Source organism: Podarcis muralis, chromosome 1, assembly GCF_964188315.1.
Source record: "Podarcis muralis chromosome 1, rPodMur119.hap1.1, whole genome shotgun sequence".
Classification (NCBI taxonomy): Eukaryota; Metazoa; Chordata; class Lepidosauria; order Squamata; family Lacertidae; genus Podarcis; species Podarcis muralis.
Window position 1 is genome coordinate 132,916,307 of NC_135655.1, and position 19,181 is coordinate 132,935,487.

The 19,181-nt window shown below is 45.9% G+C and overlaps 1 protein-coding gene across 2 annotated transcripts in view; it reads left to right on the forward strand.

Annotated features, from left to right (window-relative positions):
* The first annotated feature begins 1,532 nt into the window (after positions 1 to 1,532).
* Positions 1,533 to 19,181, forward strand: part of SH3BP4 (SH3 domain binding protein 4) — a 41,446-nt gene continuing 23,797 nt past the window's right edge. Inside the window, exon 1 of one of the 2 annotated variants that reach the window (XM_028704091.2) lies at positions 1,533 to 1,715. The gene's annotated coding sequence lies outside the window, so the exon portion shown is untranslated. Of the gene's footprint in view, positions 1,716 to 5,283; positions 5,577 to 19,181 lie in introns of those variants that run through there. The other variant, XM_077919049.1, reaches the window with a different exon arrangement.

Sequence of the window (19,181 nt, forward strand, 5' to 3'; positions counted from 1 at the left end):
GGTATGGTAAGGGCCACAAATACATTGTACTCTGCTAGGGTTGCCACCTTTGTTCTAGCAAAATACAGGACAGGATGGTGGCAGGCAGGTAGGAGTGGTGGTGGAGGAGGGGGGCGGCAATTTTCTTTTCCACCTGGTGCTGAAATTACTTCAAAGCACTCCATTATGATCTACTGCAGCCCAGCCATAAGGCCCCTCTGGAATTTGTCACATGCAGAAACACAAACAATTATTATTATTATTTTGTAGCTCTGTCTGTGTTTTGCACAAACCCTTTCACACACCTGCAGGCCAGAGCAAAATAAATAAATAAAGGCGGGCATATTCTGATGCGGGGGAGAGCTTTGTTCCACATGTTAAATTTCTGAAAAAGAGAGAAAATATGACAGAGTGGCAGGTTGGGGGGTGGGAGAGCCTTGTGGGGAGCTACTTCACTCCCACCCTCCTCTCTCAAATATAATGCAGATAAATAACTACTGTTATGTTCAGAACTGGGGCTTCTGGGCTACACCAACACAAACTGCTTGCTTCTAGAGCCTCAGAACCTGTTTGTCTCTGAGGCGCCCAGTGCTCCCAGGCTGCAACTCTGCAGATGGCCACCTTAACCCAGCCCAAGCTGCAGGGAACTGGAAGGGACAGCATGAAAGCCTGGCCCTGGTTTGCTCCTCCTTGGGGTGGAATGAGGAGAGGGAGCAAGGAGAAAAAAGGGAAGGAATGAAAGATGGGAGAGACAGTTTCTCCAGCCAAGCCAATTGCAAGAGCAGAGGCAGGCAATTGGAGAGGATCCTTAACTTGGAACACACGAGAAAGAGAGAGTACAGGAGGAGCAGAGAAGAAATAGGAGAAATAAAGGGCAATGTCCTGTATTGAATCAATATAGGACACAACATTTTACTTTGAAATAAGGGACAATCCTGTATTAAAGAGGACAGGTGGCAATCCTATACCCCTCCTCTGAAAATCCCACCAATATTTTCTCTCCCCTTCCATAATTCTCAGAAGGAAGTTCGGTTGTCATTGATTGATGGAGAACAGTTTAAAAAGAAAACCACAGAAGGAATTTTGTTATTTGTAAAATGTATATATTTAAGCAACTCTCCAGCTCCGTGGCGACCCTCTTCTTTATTCCCCGGGGGGGGGGGGGTGTGACCTGGCCTTCTGCCTCCAAGTCCTACCCGGGGGGGATAAGATCCTCCTTCCACCGTCTTTTCCGTGATCGCTCTCCTGACCCCGGAGAAAGAGGCCGTGGCGCTTGGGCCTCCCTCTCTCCCCCCCCCCCCCGAAAGGCGCCCCTCGCACAGCCCTCCGAAATCAAAGGGGGAAAGGGCAAGGCTCCCGCTCGCTCGCTCGCTTGGCCGTTGTTTCTTTAAGGTCCCCTTCAATGCGAGGGAGCCCGGCCGAGGGGGGTTTCCGCTGGCGCCTTCCCTCCGCTTCCCGCGGGGCCGAGCGGGCTGCCGGGCTGGGGGCGCCGCGCGTATCCCCGCCGGGCGCCTTCCTCCTCCTCCTCCTCCTCCCGGCGGGGCGTCCCCCTTCCACGCCCGGCCCCTCCAGTGACATCAGCGAGGAGGTCCCTGCGCGGACGTCGAGGGGACGCCGAGGCGCTCGCTCGCTCGCTCGCCAGCCTCGCCTCCTGCTCGGCTCCATTCCCGGCCGGACGAGGCGCGCTGCCCTCCTTGCTGGCCCCGGGGCGGGCGGCTCGACGGCCAGCGGAGGAGGTAAGGGAGCGCGCGGGCTGGGACTCCCCGCCCCCCCCGGGGGGCTCAGGCATCTCCCTCCAAGTCCGGGGTCAGGAAGGGGGGTGTTTTTGGGGGGAAGCTTCTCGGCTGGAGGGATGGTGCGCGGAGGACCCCGAGGTGGGGCGGGGACCCGGGGGCGGAAGGTTGGGGTTTGGGGGGGGGCTTCTCCCTTGGACCATGCTGTTTGGGGTCTGCAATATCCCGCAGGGATGCGGACTGGGAGCGGGAGCGGAGAAGCCCAGGCGCCGGGCCCAAGCGCCGCGCCCCTCGAGGGAGCTCCCTTGCGCGCCGCTGCTCGCCTCTCGCCTGGCGGAGGGGGACTCGCTGCTCCCCGGCCAGCCTGGGCTCTCGCGCCGCGCCTTCGGCCGCCCCCGTTGCTTCGCTCCCAGCGCCCTTCATCCGGCTCGGGGTGGTCTCCTTTCCTTCCAGAATGGGAAGAGCAGCTGGGGGGCGAGCGACGTGGATGGAGGCCGGGGGGCTGCCCCGGCTTTGCTCGCAGCTGGATGCAAAGAAGGGAAAGTCTGGCCCCGTGGGGGCGGCGGGTTTCCTTTGGGCCCCCGGTGAGGCTTTGCGGATCCAGAAGAACCCGCCGCAGTTCCCCAAGGCTGTGATCGTGGGAGTGAGCCCTTCTGAAGTCGGTCGAGTACACGTGGAGAAGGCTTACCTGATGTGTTGAAAACAATGGCTGTTCTTTTGAACCCCACTCCCAAGTGGAATTTTTACACCAAAAGTTGAACCAGGCTTTGTTCTGAGGATCTCCTGCCTAGAACCGCAAAGGGGGAATGTTAGTAAAACCAGGAGGAGAAATGTGATCAATATGATCCGGTTCCTTTGGAGAGGGGTAATTCTGTGTTGGCTGGTGGTCTGGCTTGTTTCTGTCCGCGGCTGTATTTTGTATGGTTGATCATTGATGGGTGTGCTGTGGTTTTCATCGTGTTTGCTAAATAACTTAAATTACTAGGTTTTGTTGCTGTATTGCGTGAACTGCTCTCAATTATCTCTGAAGAGTAGGATATAAATAAAATTATCATTGTTTATTATCCTTATCCAAGCAGCCTATTATAAGTTGCACCCAAATCTTCTAGTATAAAGCAGCAGAAAAAATTGGCCATTCCTCCATGATATTTACAGGACATTATATTCTGCTGATGCTTTTGTTTATTTTTTTAAACTTTACTATAGCTAGTAGTAGCAAAAAAAGTGCTTACAGGCAAAAGGTTGTTCTTCAGTTGTGTAAATCATTGCAGCAACCTGAATAGCAGCGCAAACAGTTCCTGGGTTATGTGCTCTCCCCAACCCCCGTTACGTCTACTGAGATGATGATACAAACATTTAAGTATTTATAATGTACTATAAAACTAGAAACTCAGTCCGGATTAGAAAAACAATATTTTTATGACATTTTAGTATTTGCATGGGGTTAGCTAAACTTTCAAAGCTGTTGGCTAAGGCCGCTGGTGAGGAGTCAGAAAGTAGATATGACCTCTCTTATTGCACTGGGCAAATCAGTTCTTAGTGCTTTAGTTTGTTCTCCACACACCCTACTTATTCCCACAAAGCAGGGGGCAGCAGAACATTTACTTGGCATCGCTCTGATTGGGCTATTTGCCTTCAAGTTCTGAGAGAACTTTGGTAGTATCCAATTCTGGACAGGTCCCGTTCAAGACATTTTGCCTGCCCAAGAGGCTGCAGCAGACACAAATCCAGGACTCTTGGTACATCGGAAGATTTGGTGGTACAGTGACCAATGCCGCTTAATGCACTCTGATGTGTTACAGTGAGATGGGGAACCTGGCAGATGTTGCTGCACCACAGCTCCATCAGCCCTGACCTTTGTCCATGCTGACTGGGGGTGTGTGTGTGTGTGATGGGACTTTGAGTCACAACCTCTGGATGGCGGAAGATTCCCCATCCCTCTCTTAGGCCCTAACCTCACTACATTTAAGGCAGCACCATAGCACTTTAAACAGTCCCTGAAAGAACCATGTGAAGTATAGTTTGTTAAGGGCTCTCTGCATTGTTGGGAGACCCCGTTCCCCTCAAAGGGCTGCAATCTGCAGAGTTCCCTGGGGAGAGGGATTGATTGTCAAGCCACTGTGTAGAAATTGTAGCTCTGGGGGGAATAGGGGTCTCCTAACAATTCTGCTTGAAAGGCTTCTTTGGGGGAGCCCAGGACTGCTTGAAGTGATGATGCTTTAAAAGTACAGGGCAGGTGAGGGGATTCTGAAGGGCAGCACTTGAGCTGCATGCCAACATGAGTGACTGCCTGGCTCAGTCCTGATCCTGCAAACATAGGAGCCAACTCCAAGGGGCCAATGTCCCTTCGGCCCACCCAATAAAATATTTGAGGGGCTGTGCCCCCCAAGTTGATGCCTTTCAAATGGTGTGTGTACACTGTGTTAATTATTTGGGTTGGGTTTTACTTGCCCCCTCCCATATTTTACTCAAGTTGGCACCCTTGCTTGCAAATGATGGTCTCTGAAGAGAAGGTCCCTTAATATTTATGTGTGGTGACAGCGTGGAAGAAACAAACCCTCTGCTCACTTGTTTTATTCCCTCTAACTGTGAGGCTTAGTCATGGCTCTGTTTGTGACAAGATAAGCAAACTGCCTGAAGTGATTTTGAGAATTCTGCTTTTTTATGGACTGTGTGGATCAGACACAGGCCATTGCAGCTGAGCCTGCAAACTCTGCCCAAGTAAACCTTGGATGACACTGCAGGTGCTTCTAGATGCAGTTTGAGTCTGCTTTGCTGCTTAAGAATCTCTGAGGTCTTTTTTAACTATATGGTGGGACTCAGATATTTATTTATTTTCATTCATTAAACTGATATCCTGCCCTTCCAGCCAAAGGAGGCCAGGGCAGCAGGGGACACCAATACACCAAAACCAGCACCTTAACCTTAGCCCAGTAGCTGTTTGGCAGCCAGTGCAATTCTTTCAACAGTGGAGTGACCTGTTGGCAATATCCTGCCAGCTGCAGCTTCTGGTCCCACCTCAAGGGCAGCCCCACAAAGAGCGCATTGCAGTAATCCAGCCTGGATGTTACCAGCGCATGGATGACAGCTGTCAGGCAATACCAATCCAGAAACGCCCACATCTGTCCTGCTAGCTGAAGCTGGTGGTTGAAGTGCACCTGGCCACCAAGGTCACTTGGGCCTCTAGCAACAAAGATGAGTCCATGAGCCACTACGAACTTGCTCTTTGGGGAAAGTACAGCCCCGTTCAAAGCAGGCAATTGACCAATTATCCAGGGTTGTGAACCACCCACTCACAGTGCCTCTGTCTTGCCAGGATTCAGTTTTTTGGCTCACCACAGAGTCTAGGCATCAGTCCAGGACTTGCAAGGCCTCTCCTTTTTCGGATGCTACAGAGAGAGGTGTCCTCAGCATATAGGCATGCTTAAATATAAAAAACAGTCCTGAGTTCCTGCAGTTTTGAAAGCTAATGTTTATTGAGCTAATGTTTGTAATTAGGTCTTATTTTATTTATTTTTTATTTATTAGATTTATATACCGCCCTTCATCGAAGGATCTCGGGGCAGTTCACAAGATAAATGCACAAATAAATAGTTAAAATAAAAACAACAAAATGATGACCATCACCCTACAAACACATTTAAAAGGCTGTAGAAAATTAATCACCCAAAGGCCTGGTTGAAGAGGAACGCTTCCCTTGGCATCTAAAGATATACTGTGAAAGTGCTAGATGAACCTCCCTGGGGAGAGCATTTTACAGATGGGGAGCCACTGCAGAAAAGGCCCCGTTCTCATATTGCCACTGTCTGAACCTCACATGGAGGGGGCACACAAATGAGGGCCTCCCTGGGTCCACCATCTATGGTGAGAGAATGACTTTAGGAGAAATCCTTTTGATTTGTTACCTATTTGATTTATTAATTATTATGTTTTGTCATTCATAAGTTATAATTACCTGGCAAGAAAAACCTATGTATCTTTGAGCCGGGGAGAAGACTGGTTAGCTGTGGTTATCTGCTAGTGCAATATTTGTGGAGAAAGAAACCAGCAAGGGGCCGTAATTTGAAGAAGAGGAAAAGCAGGTGGCGGGAGGAATAAGCAGGTATGTGTCACAGATACACACCCCTGTGGCATCTCAGCTCAGGGCCCCTTTTTTAAGATAAAAGGTGTTGGGGTTTTCTTACAGACTATTGTGTGTAATGTGTAGTCTTCATCCCCAAACCATGCTGGCTAGAACAACATGAACAAAAGGATGTAGGTTTTATCTAGCAATCAACTTTTCCAGATGCGTGTCTGCCATCACTGCACACAAATATTGATTTTTATTTCTGCAGGGGTCTTAAAATTCTAGTCTTTTTATTTGTGGAGACTGTTCTCCAGGATTTCCAGAAGCCTGTGGAGCATTTTTTTGCATCCTGCCCCTTTCTGGCACATTAAAAAACCCAGTACTGCAAATTTGATTTTTTCAGGCATCAGGGAGGTGTTTCTTTTGTTTTTGTTTTGGTCAATAGGTGCAAAATGATGCTGTTTTCTTTCTGTGTGCAAGAATGTTATGGCCCAAATGTGGTGGCTTTCAAGAATATTTCTCAAGAGCAAGTGGATTGCATGCATCTGTGACCTGGAATGTTTGAGCTATGCAGACGCCATGTGGCTCCACCAGCTCTTGAGCGATGCCTATTCTACAGTGGTGCTCTTAGCCCCCAGCCTAACAATTTATTGGAATACATTTACTTATTAACATTTAACTTGGATTCCAGCAAGTAGTAGCCAGTGACTTAGCTGCAGTTTAGTGCTTTCTAATTTTAATATGCTTTCATTTCGTCACATTCATGCTAATGCCTACCAGTCCTAGCTCTCTGTGAAGTCCCTGGTGTGTTCAGCTTCCTAGCCGTGACAGAAGTTGTTCCTGGGCTTAGCACTCTTTCTTTCCTTCTCTGTTTTCTTTGTTTTTAGCATCCAGCCAGCATGTCTGATTTCTCGACTCTGGCTTGCACTGTGTCAATATGCCTGCTTCCCCACTGCTTTCAAGAGGAGGAGACTCCCAGCTATAACTAGGATGCATTTATATTTCCTTACTTTTTCCTTAGTCTGAGCTGAGGTCTGCCCTAGTTTTGCACCCATGAAGGAACCTATGTAATTGCTTCAGTTCCCATTTGTAGATGGAAACTAAAACACAGAGTTGAATTCCTTGCCGTCACAGGCAGTGAGTCCATCTGGAAAGATGGACTGCTGTTTACATAATTATTCTGAAGCTGAAAGTACAATGGGCAAAATGCATCTGTATTGTGAGGCTGGGAGTGGGGTTGGTATTAGTCTGTATGCTGCTTGAAAAGTAAGTGCTATTTCACTGTTGCGGGACTGCAAGATTTCAAATGGGGGAGTTGCAAGGACACTGCATAGTTTGGCATATGACCTGTGAACATGGCCCTGTAGGATAAAGGGTAATTGATTATCAATCCTATTGCATGTAACTATTTTTCCTGCCCCCACACAACAGTGTGCCTGTTTGGACATAGTCCTTTACAGCCATGACTGCCGTGAAGAGGAAACACAAGTAGCACGAGGGCTGCAAGTCCTTCAGTCCTGGCGCTGTCATTGCACAGCTCTTTCTTATTGCGCTGACATTCAGCTGCTACATCTGAAACAGGAAGCTTCCTCTACTCGTGGATGCTCCTCATCTTCCAGGCAGTGTTAGGTAAAGGTAAAGGTACCCCTGCCCGTATGGGCCAGTCTTGACAGACTCTAGGGTTGTGCACTCATCTCACTCAAGAGGCCGGGGGCCAGCGCTGTCCGGAGACACTTCCGGGTCACGTGGCCAGCGTGACAAAGCTGCATCTGGCGAGCCAGAGCCGCACACGGAAACGCCGTTTACCTTCCCGCTGGTAAGCGGTCCCTATTTATCTACTTGCACCCGGGGGTGCTTTCGAACTGCTAGGTTGACAGGCGCTGGGACCGAACGACGGGAGCGCACCCCGCTGCGGGGATTTGAACTGCCGACCATGCGATTGGCAAGTCCTAGGCGCTGAGGTTTAACCCACAGCGCCACCCGCGTCCCCAGGCAGTGTTAGCCAGGCGCATTTTGCGACTGGCGCTGGTTCAATTGCGACCATGTGGAGATCTCTGGATGCTGGGTTGGCGACTGACATCTCTACCCAGTGCCCCCTCTAGCTTTCTTAAGCAGGTGAGCAGAAGAGCTCATTTATTGCATTTCTATCCCACCTTTTTCTCCAGGGAATACATGGATCACCCACCTTCTCAGTTAATCCCTACAACAACCCGGCAAGGTAGGTCAAGAGGCCATGACTGGCCCAAGGTCATTCAGTGAGCTTCATGGCCGAGTGGGGATTTGAACCCTGATCCCCCAGGGCCTAGTCTGACACTCTAATAATCACAACACGACACTGGCTCCCTAGAGTCCTTCTGCTAAGCAGCAGCTCTATAAATTAAGTAGGTAAATAAATAAATATGGGAAAAGCAAAACATCACTTAGAGAAAGATCTGAAATATTTTCCTTGAAGCTTGCATTTGTTTTATTCCGGATTGTTTTATTTGATGTTTTAATGTGTCATAAACTGCTTTGAGATTGTTCTTTAAAATATAAAGCTGTGTAGAAATGAAATGAAAAATATTTTTTGCAAAACAATAAATTTCATTGGAAAAAATGACAACTAGACATTGCATTGTGGCAACCGTAACCCAGGTTTAAGGTGCCATTTGGCAATTAGTTTATATATCTCATTTGCTAACACTGGTAGAAGTTAAAACTGCATATTTATCCCACATGTCTGACTTTCAAATACAGGAAAGGCTGGTAGTAATGTCAACAGTGTTGCAAAATGGTGTCCCTATGCTATCTTTAAAATCCCTTCAGCATTTTGTGAAGCAGGAATTATGTATAATCCAGACATGAGATCTGCAATCACAAATGGTGACCTGAAGTTAATAGATTCCATTTGGTTTTTGTGTTATGCCCTAAATCCGAAAGCAACTAGAACGAAGTTTCAGAATAGCTCTTGGATCTTGGCTTGGCTTTCCAAGACTGATCAATTGGGAGGCTGGAGGGGGTGGGGAGGGGGAAGGGAGGCTTAGAGCCACAAGTTCCCCCATCCTCTGGACTCAGATCCTCATTTTTAAATGGCTTTCCATAGCCTTAAGTGATCATCTATGTCAAGTCTTATAAGATAAAGTCAAGTATGCAACTACAACAGCAAATAGTATCAAGTCATCATGCTGAAAGGAAGTAGTAAGGAAAAGATGGCTGTCCATTCTGCTGGCAATCACAGTGTAAGTGTAGCTCATTTTGTTGGGCATAAAGTTTCAATCCCTGAATAAAAATATATTGCTTGATTCCATTCTTTCTCCAAACACTGGAGTCTTTTGCAGGATCTTAATTTTCTGCAGCACAGAATTATTATGCATAATTTAATCAGATTTCACCGATAGACAAGTTCTGCATTTTGGTCTTTTTGTCACATTAGAATCAATTTTTCCCTTCCCCTTTTCTCTCTCTCGACTGCCATATGTCCTCTTTTTTTCCAGGACGTGTCCTCCTCTTTCTCAGGGGTAAAATTTCTGTCTGGTTGGATTTTTTGAATTTTCTAAAATGTCCGGGAGTGGGCTACTCTTTAGGTTGCCTACGCAGTACTAAACAACCAAGTGCAAAACATATACATGCTGTGTGAGTCTTGCATGATGCAGGAAAGGACCAGGTCCTTGTTTTTGTATATATTGAAGGGGCATTGTAGAATGTGCCCACTCCTGCGCCCCCCCTCCCAGCGCTGACAAATGTGTCCTCTTTTTCTCTCTTCAAAATATGGCAGCTCTGCTCTTGGGGTGACACCCGTGTTTGGGTGTGTGGCTGACATGGTCTAGCTGCTGCTACACTGTAAGACTTTAGTCTGACTACCCGTCTATAGCAGTGTTGGGAGATTAAAGGCAGCGGTGGTGGAGTTGGAACCAATCTGTCTCTGAGATCAGCCCTCTGTAATAATGCCACAGAAATCTAGAAACCGCTAATTCATATATGGATTGATTTCCCCCCCCCCCTTAGATTAAATCCGTGCAGCTGAATTTAAACTAAATGTGTTCAAATACTCCAGTAATGTGTTTTGCACAGGATTAGAACATTGATTGGAAGTTAGTTTTTATTTAAGAGGTTACCAACCATGTTTGGAATAGTAACTGCCGCACCTGAGCCTCCGAGAGCACACCTCTTTGCCAAATAAAATGAGCAGGGAAGTGCCAGAAGCAGAACATTTTAAAGTAGCTTCTTCAGGCTTCTAGAATGGTGGCAGTTTTGGGAGGTGAATCCAGCATTGCAGACTGCCTTATCTGCTTCAGCCACCTTAGCAGAAATGTAGGGAAACACAATATGTATACTACTGAGGTGATGAAAGAATCCATTTATTGCTTCTAACTTATTTTATTTGTTATAGTTCTTAAAAATGGCACACCATTAGAGTTGTATTTTCCTGCCCTGGGCCACTTCCTGCACTTTGTGAAGTACATTGCCATCTGTGGAAATCATCAAAGTGTTCTATCGTGCGCTAGACACCTAAGCCATTTTGCAGGTGAAATACTCTAGGATAGGGATTTGTAACTAAATCCTGTGTAATCTAGTTAGCAGAGCTGCCCTCTAGTGCAGTGTCATCTCTTCTTCTGCAAGTAGGAGGGGAAACATGATTTCTTCACTGCTTTCCAAATCTGCCCTGAGGAGAGAGAACCATTTCCAAAAAGATAAGGACATAAATCAGCCAAAGTTAGTCATGACCAAGAGCCACCTGTAGCAGCGAGAGTTACGTGGTCACAAGTCAATCAAATAACGCTGCTTCCGGTGGGGTTTAATCATGGGTAAAATTTGCTGGGTATTTGCCTGATATTTTGAGCATTTGTTCAAAAAAAAGTTCAAGGCCGTCCTCTGTTCTTTCTTTTTTAAAATGGCTATTGCTGCCCTTCCTCCTCCACTCTTTGTGGTAGCAGGACATGCTCTCAATTCTCCCTTGTTGACCAAGTTCTGCTTGCACTTGATTTTTATTTTCACAAATTTGGGGCTGCTAGCAGATTTCATTAGAAGTCTGAGGGGCTGCCCAGGTAGGCAATGTCTTGAGAGGAAGGGTTAAGGCCGGTTTCTCAAACTTGGGTCTCCAGCTGTTCTTGGACTACAACTCCCATTATCCCTAGCTAGCAGGACCAGTGGTCAGGGATGATGGGAATCGTAGTGTAAAAACAGCTGGAGACCCAAGGCTGGGAAACTCTGGGTTAAGGAACAGCGACAGCAAGCCTCTGTGTGGTATGTTTAGGAAGGCAGGGAGGCTTGAGGACTGTGGTTGGCCTGGGGGGTATGCTGAGAGTGGTCACCCTGTTTCTGTAGCCTGCTATGGGTAGGGAAAATGGTGACGCAGTGAGGCTGTAGCAACCCTCCAAGAATAATGAATGTTAGAATGATGTTGGAATGAAGTTAAGTGGTTTTAGCAGCAATGTTATTAAGGTCTATGTAAAAATGGATTGTTAATAGATGGGAATTTGAAGTAATAATATACTAAGATAAAGGATTAAGATAAGAACAAAGAGGGAAAGGATTTGCTGAATTAATTAACTGAACTGGAATGCAAAAAAGGGAGGTGTGAGGAGGTCAGGGAAACAAGTGAATGAAAGACAAGATATGGAAAGACTGATTTGTTTTTAATTGTTATTCTATTTTTTCTGTTTTTTGTATTTTATTTTTTATTTTTTAAATTTTTCTTGTATTATTGTAATTTTGTTTGAAACTTTAATAAATATTATTTAAAAAAAAAAGGCTGTAGCAACCCTCCACCCTTGCAAAGACAACCAGGGTAACAATTCATCCCTGCGGGATCAGAGCAAAGGTCTATCTAATCCAAGGTCTTCTTTCTTACAGTGACTGACTGCAGTCAGCCAGGTGTTCACAGAGGAGATGGTGGGGCATCAAACCAACATTGGGCGAAGCAAACCATGGTTTATTTGCTAATCTGCAAGACCGATTGTGTCCTGTTCAACAGTGTATAGAACAAGCTATAGCTGTGCCGTCACGTCTGAGTGTGGCTCTGGTGTCCTTGCATAGCATGTTAAGGCTGGTTCAGTGGAACCTCGGTTGTTGAACATAATCCATTCCAGAAGACCATTCAACTTCCGAAGTGTTTGTCAACCGAGGTTCCACTGTATTGTTCCTTTGGTAGATGGTCTTTGAGACAACTAAAATAAATGGATAAGCATTAGAGGACATTTCTATGTTTCAATCAGTGTGTGTTTCTTGGACAGTGTTAGGAAAACAGCAGTAGCTCCAGGCTTGAGAGTGTGTGAGGACAGCCTAAGTTTGCAGGGGGGACCTTTGTGTGCAAGCCTTAGCAAGATGCAAGAAGCAGCAGTGTTCCCTTCTGCCCCATGAGTGTGGTTGGCCCTCAGTGACCGCCGACCAAGCAAGCTGCTCATTTTCAGAAGTGCTTTTTCCATAGCAGCATAAAGGAAAGCTGGCTTGGCAAAGAACCAGATCATTCTTCTCATGTTTTGTCACTATCCCCTTGGGGACTATTCTTAGTTTTCTGTTACGTAACGCTCTTCGCCGTGCCATTCTTTAGCGATGAAAGGGAAAAGAATTTATATACAGTGGTATCCTGCAGAATTAAAGATCTCTGCAGGATACTGTAAGCCAAACAACCTATTTTTGGTTGTTGTTTTTTATTTCAAAGGTATATTGTCAAGCATCTGGGTTAGGAGGGAAAGACTGTGGATATCACAATAAATATATATGGTTGAGATCTTTCCCCTCAACAACAGTTTTCAAAGAATGTACATTTCTACTGACTTTGGATTGATACAATTTTCCCCTTTTGATCCTCTTTTCATCTTTATTTGCTTTTTGTAGCTTCCAAACTCTTTGCACTGTTGTGAACTACAACTGTCAATCATCAACTGAGGTGTGGGAGTTGGGAAGAAAGGGTTAGCTGCTCTTACTAACAGTTTGTCTTAACTCTGTCAGTACTAGAGGCTTCTCTTAAGCCCTCCTTTAATTCAAAGTGTATTTGACATATGGTGCCTATTATTTATTTATTTCATAAAATTCATAACCACTTGATTGGGGGGGGGGAAACCTTTCAAAGTGGTTTTCAAAAAATAAAACAGTCAAATCAAGAAAAAAATTATAACCTCACTTTAAAACATACAAAAGTGAAAATGCTAAAGCAGATTTAAATTACATTCAGTTCCTAAGCATCTGGGTAGGCTTGTCTAAACAGGAATATTTTTAGTAGGTACCAAAAGGAGTGCAGTGAAGGCCCCTGCTTGATTTCAGTAGGCAGGGAGTTCCAAAGTCCAGGTGCTGCCACCCTAAACAGCTGAGCAGAACGGGTATTTTGTGGCACTTGCAGTAGTGCCAATTCTGTTGAAGGGGTCAAGTGGGCATGTGTAGGGTAAGGCGACCTTGTTAGGGCTCTATATACTAAGAGTAACACTTTGAACCCAGTAGCAAATAAGCAACCAGTTCAGACCTCTGAGCATCAATCCTGTCAGCAATTGTGCCGCAGCATTCTGCACTAACTGCAGCTTCCAGATCAAGCACAAGGGAAGCCCTACATAGAGCACATTGCAGTAATCCAACTGCAATGAACTACTGTGATCCAGGAATGGCTGCAGCTGTCGAACCAGCCACAGCTCAGTTGCTTAGAGCATGGTGCTGATAACGCCAAGGTCATGGGTTTCATCCGCATATGGGTGCATATTTCTTCATCCCAGGGGGTTGGACTAGAGATGGTCCAGGGACCCTTCCAACTTTATGATTCTTTGATTAGGCCCACCTTTTAAATATATCGTTTATAGCTCTTCCTCTTCATTGTGTGACTGTGCTGTTTTGGGATTGCTTGACTTCACAATCGTACAAATCCTGCCAAACATTCTGTTTTGTTCTGTTAAAGTCAGTCTTGGAAGAGGGTAAGCAGCCCAGCTGCATCCGAGCAGCAATGCTTTTTAAAATATTCGTCATAATTTCCAACATTTCTAAGAAGTAAAACATAAACGCAAATGACTGTACACAGAGTATGCAAGAAAATGAGTGTTGCATTTGGCAGCATGATACAGACAAAAGTGGAACCATTTTTAGCTCCCACGGATTGAAATCAGGGGTTGAAGTTACCTTCTTATGAAACTTGCCAGGTGTTTGTTTTAAACCAGGATCTTGAGTTCATATGTTAATATTCACACACACACGCACACACACACACACACGCACACACACACACACACACACACACACACTTTGTTGCTTTCAAACAAGAACAAAAAAAATTACAGGCACTTGGCAGTGTAAAAACATTGCTGGGAATGAGCACATTACATCATAAATTCATCTGGGATGTAAATCAGTGTCCAGACTTGTCTCTCCATGTGTGGCCAGTGGTTGTTGCCTCTATTTCAATGGATGGAATAAAAGGATACCAAATAATGGAAATAGCCTGTTTTGTGCTTTTCTAAGCTGACAAGTTTATTTTTCAGCTAAGCAAGAGCCCAAACTCGAGCATGTGTTCAGGAAAAGTCCCTGCAATACGTCCCACTTCTAGGCACAACACTTTCCCAATGTTAACATTAAGTAGCCAGGGAGATTCTTGAAAAGCGAAGCTAACTGCAAAAGTTGTTCTTTTAGCCTCTTTAGGAGGAAGGTGGATAGTCCAATGGCGCTTTGTTCAGGCACAGTTTAGCTTTGTGTGCATTCCTCTTTGCAATATTATCACCCCATGTTATAAATAAGGTCTGGGTCTGATAGAGAGAGAGGTATGTCACCTAGTAGATGTACGGTTATAGTGAGGTTTGAACTAGTGGCGTTCCATTTCTTGGTTCACATTCTTGGCTGCTATAAAACATCTTTTCTGTCTGTTGGTCTGAGACAGAACAAAGAACTTGAGCTTGCCAGTAATGCAACCCAAAACTGAGCAAAACATCACAAGGGCATCCAATAGGATTTAAACAACAGCTTGCTCATGTGGTGAGATTAAATGTGACCAGTTGTGAGTGGGAAAGCAGAACTAGGAAGAGGTGATGGGAGCACTGAAAGTTGTGCTCATCTCATGGCAGGCTGCAGACTTTGCTTCTGGTGTAACAGTGGCTTGGTAGAAAGAACCTTCTGTTGAAAGTGTTTAAGGCTATGCAGTGTGTCACTTCTCTACTTAGACAGAAATACCCATCTACTAGTTGGAGGAGCCAAAGCAGCAACTTCCAGGTCCAGCCTCTCTACGCTGTTGGCCTTCTCTTCCAATTTTGTGGTCACTTGGGAAAGGGGGTGAGTATATCTTTGAGGATTGGAAGAGCTTGTCATGTAGCCAGCACATTAATTCTGCAGGAAATAGCATGGTCAAATCAACACAAACCTGGCAGATTTCATGCTGTGTGTGTGTGTGTGTGTGTGTGTGTGTTTTATAATTATGGTCATGCAAACATGCATCCTCATAATTGCACAAAGGGACTTGGTGGATCCACGCCTTTTATTGACTGTATGATTCTGCTAGATGAGTGCATAAGCAAATACTACCAACAATTAAACTTTCAACATTGATAAATGGATTTTGTTGCTCTGCTTCAATGGCTCTATCAGAAAAAAGAGCTACGAGTATGATTGGCTTGCACAGATTGTGGATATGCAGCACTTATTCCGTGAACTGCTAGGTTGTAAACAATACTCTCATCCTCCACCCCCCTTCCTTTCTTCATTGACGTTCTCTGACCTGTGTCAACTAGCAGAATACAGTGAATCAGGGATGGCAAAAGAGCTTTGATGAAGCTATGCCAGCTTTGGGCCAGAGGTTTCTCTTGAAGAATCTGAAGCCATAAAACAAACTTCTACGGCCCTAGCTTTACACCCTGCATGGCTTTCAGTCCCTGAGATTTAGCTACCATATTTTTCGCCCTATAGGGTGCACCGGCCCATAGGGCGCACTTTTTTGGGGGGGGGGAAATAAAAAAAAAATCCCCCCTCCGAGCCCCAAAGAGCAAAGAAGCCATGAGAGCAAGCGAGATGGATCCCGCTCGCTGTCCAGGCATTGTTTTTAGCCTCGGGGCTGGGGGTCCGGGAGTGAAGGCGAGGTTGCGCAACCTTGCCATCGCTCCCGGAGCTTGCCGGGCTGGGGGCGGGAGAAGCCCAAGCTTCCCCAGCCCCCAGAACAGGCTGCTATCCGAAGCCTTGGGAGCCTGGCGGGAACTCCCACTGGGCTCTCCAGGCTTGCAGATATCTGCCCGAAGCCTGGGGCGCCCCCCTCTGCGCTCCCCGGGTTTCGGGTTGCAGGCTGCTGTCTGCAAGCCTTGGGAGCCCGGCGGGAACTCCCGCTGGGCTCCCAAGGCTTGCGGAGAGCTTCCCAAAGCCCAGGGTGCACCCCGCTGCGCTCCTCAGGTTTCGGGCTGCAGGCTGCTGTCCGCAAGCCTTGGGAACTCCCGCCGGGCTCCCAAGGCTTGCGGATAGCTTCCTGAAGCCTGGAGAGCGAGAGGGGTCGGTGCGCACCAACCCCTCTCGCTCTCCAGGCTTCAGCGAAAGCCTGCATTCGCTCCATAGGACGCACACACATTTCTCCTTCATTTTTGGAGGGGGAAAAGTGCGTCCTATAGGGCGAAAAATACAGTAACTCCTCCTCCTCCTCATTCTGACTGGCTTGAGAAGTTTTGTAAGTGAAGAGGAGAGTTATCTTTCCCACAGGATCCTATCTATGGTAAACGCAGATCACTAATGAGCTATCTTTTCTAGATGTGTCTTGTGTCAAATCCAGTACAGTATGTAACAGTTAGATTTGTAGCCTGTTAAAGAAAGGTTGTAGTTGAGCAAAGACATTCTGGGAGGTTAAAGATTTTTCAGCAGAGCAAGTTTTTGTGTTTTTACCACTTCATTGCTTGGTATCTGACTGGCTGCTATTTTTTCTGCCGATTGAGACATTGGCATTGCAACTCTGCATTGCCCATGGCTCTCCTTCACCAAGCAATGCTCCCTAGCAATCTTACAATGGCACTTTGTGCATGGAGCCAGCTGCACAGTTGAACAGAGTACAGTTGCATAAGCCATGTTGAGAAGCTTGTGAAAGAGCTCCCAGATGATATTGGGTCCAATGAGAGTGCTTCTCCATTTACTCCCATCTATCTGTGGAAGAAATGAATGACAGACTAAGAAATCCAGGGCAGTAAAGGAGAATAGAAAAAGTATTTTACTCAATAGAAAACTGCTTGGTCTGGAATTTTGTTCTCCACTGAGAGTAAAATGGGGCCAGCCAAAGATGTAACATCTCTTATTTCTGGGAGCCTGTGAACCTTCCCTAAATTTGTGGTAAAAAGTGAGTGTAATCCTTCAGAGTATTTTGGCAACGAACAAATTAGCACAGAATCTCTATAAAATGTGCGCTTAAAAGTCAGTTTTTAGCCTGGCAGCGTCAGCAGCATTGGTGGTTGCTAGTAGGCCTTAGTACTTAGAATCATAGAGTTGGAAGAGACCACAAGGGCCATCGAGTCCAACCCCCTGCCAAGCAGGAAACACCATCAGAGCACTCCTGACATATGGTTGTCAAGCCTCTGCTTAAAGACCTCCAAAGAAGGAGACTCCACCACACTCCTTGGCAGCAAATTCCACTGTCGAACAGCTCTTACTGTCAGGAAGTTCTTCCTAATGTTTAGGTGGAATCTTCTTTCTTGTACAGTGGTACCTCGCAAGACGAATGCCTCGCAAGACGGAAAACTCGCAAGACGAAAGGGTTTTTTGTTTTTTGAGCTGCTTCGCAAGACGATTTTCCCTATGGGCTTGCTTCGCAAGACGGAAACGTCTTGCAAGTTTGTTTCCTTTTTCTTAACACCGTTAATACAGTTGCGACTTGACTTCGAGGAGCAACTCATAGCACGCGGTGTGGTAGCCTTTTTTGAGGTTTTTGAAGACTTTGGTGATTTTTGAAGCTTTTCCAAAACTTTTCCGACACCGTGCTTCGCAAGACGAAAAAAATCGCAAGACGACAAAACTCGCGGAACGAATTAATTTTGTCTTGCGAGGCACCACTGTAGTTTGGATCCATTGCTCCGTGCCGTTTCTCTGGAGCAGCAGAAAACAACCTTTCTCCCTCCTCTATATGACATCCTTTTATATATTTGAACATGGCTATCATATCACCCCTTAACCTCCTCTTCTCCAGGCTACTTGACTGGAGGCTACACCACAGAACTTGAAGTACGCCTGTACCATCATTTCAACAGTTTCCGTGTGGCAACTACACATGGAGTTATACAGAACTGTTAAGTCTTGAGTCAAAGTGACAATAAAACATTTGGTAGCAGCAGTAGCTTGTCTCGCCATGTTGCAGGGATGATCGAAGTAGCAGCTGTGAAGGCAGAGGAACACCATTAATGACAAGACACTGATGACCCCTTTACTGTGTTGCATAGTCCTGTTTACTGTTGCACTCCCCATGTGTTTACTGTAATTCTTAAAAGCCTGTGTGGTGTGTACTGTAGCTCATTCTCCTACTTGTCACTGGGATGAATGAGCAATATGCTATCTATCCTATGGTCTTCCTTGGTAGCAATGTGTGTGTATGTGTGCCTGTTCCACCAGGAACGGATCTGAACAAGCAGGATTTCAAACCAGTTCAACTCGGTTAAATTTCAGAGGAAAAGCAGTTTTAAAGGGTTAGAACAGGGTGCTGATACTTTCATATTCCTGCATCGCAAGGGGTCCAACTAGATGACCCTCATGGCCCCTTCCGACTCTGCAGTTCTCTGATTCTATGAAATGCAGTTGTAAAGGGACTAGACTGAAGCAGAAGGTGGGGGGGCGGGATGAGTTAGTTTTCTTGTTGGAGTATACTCTTCATGAAGAAAACTAACACAAGCATCACCATTCTATTATTTATTCAATTTGTCTCCTGCTCCTGCTCCTAAAGGAGCCCTGGATGTGGAGGACACACGAATCTGCATCTTCTCTGAAATACTGCATCATACCAAAAGAGACCCAATTCACATTGCACAAGCTGCAGTCAGAATTGACTCAGCTTCTTCCAGGCAATGGTTAATGTTTTGCTAGTTAAAGGAAAACCATTTGTTACTGCAAGAATTTGAGATAATATGTAATGGCCTTTTCAACCATTGCTTAAAAGTATTGAAATCTGTATCCAAAGTTCCCAGTCTTGTGACCTGGCTTGCTGCCTTAGCTTGTCTGGAACACTCTTTCAGTCAGGGAACTTCCCAAAGACTCACAAATTTCCTTGGGAAACCTTACTGTTGCTCTGATTAACTGCACCTGAGAGACCTGGAGGACTGTAAAGCATTCCTACATTGATGGAGTCCTAGACCTTCGTCTAATTAAACGGTCTATGGCCTTTAAAACTGTGGAGGTATTGTTTTTGTTTGTTATTATGGCATGCATTTTGTGTTGTTACATTGAAAATCACCCTGTGATCTTCAGATGTATAGAAGTTTAATAAATAATAATGGTACTGTGCAAGGTTT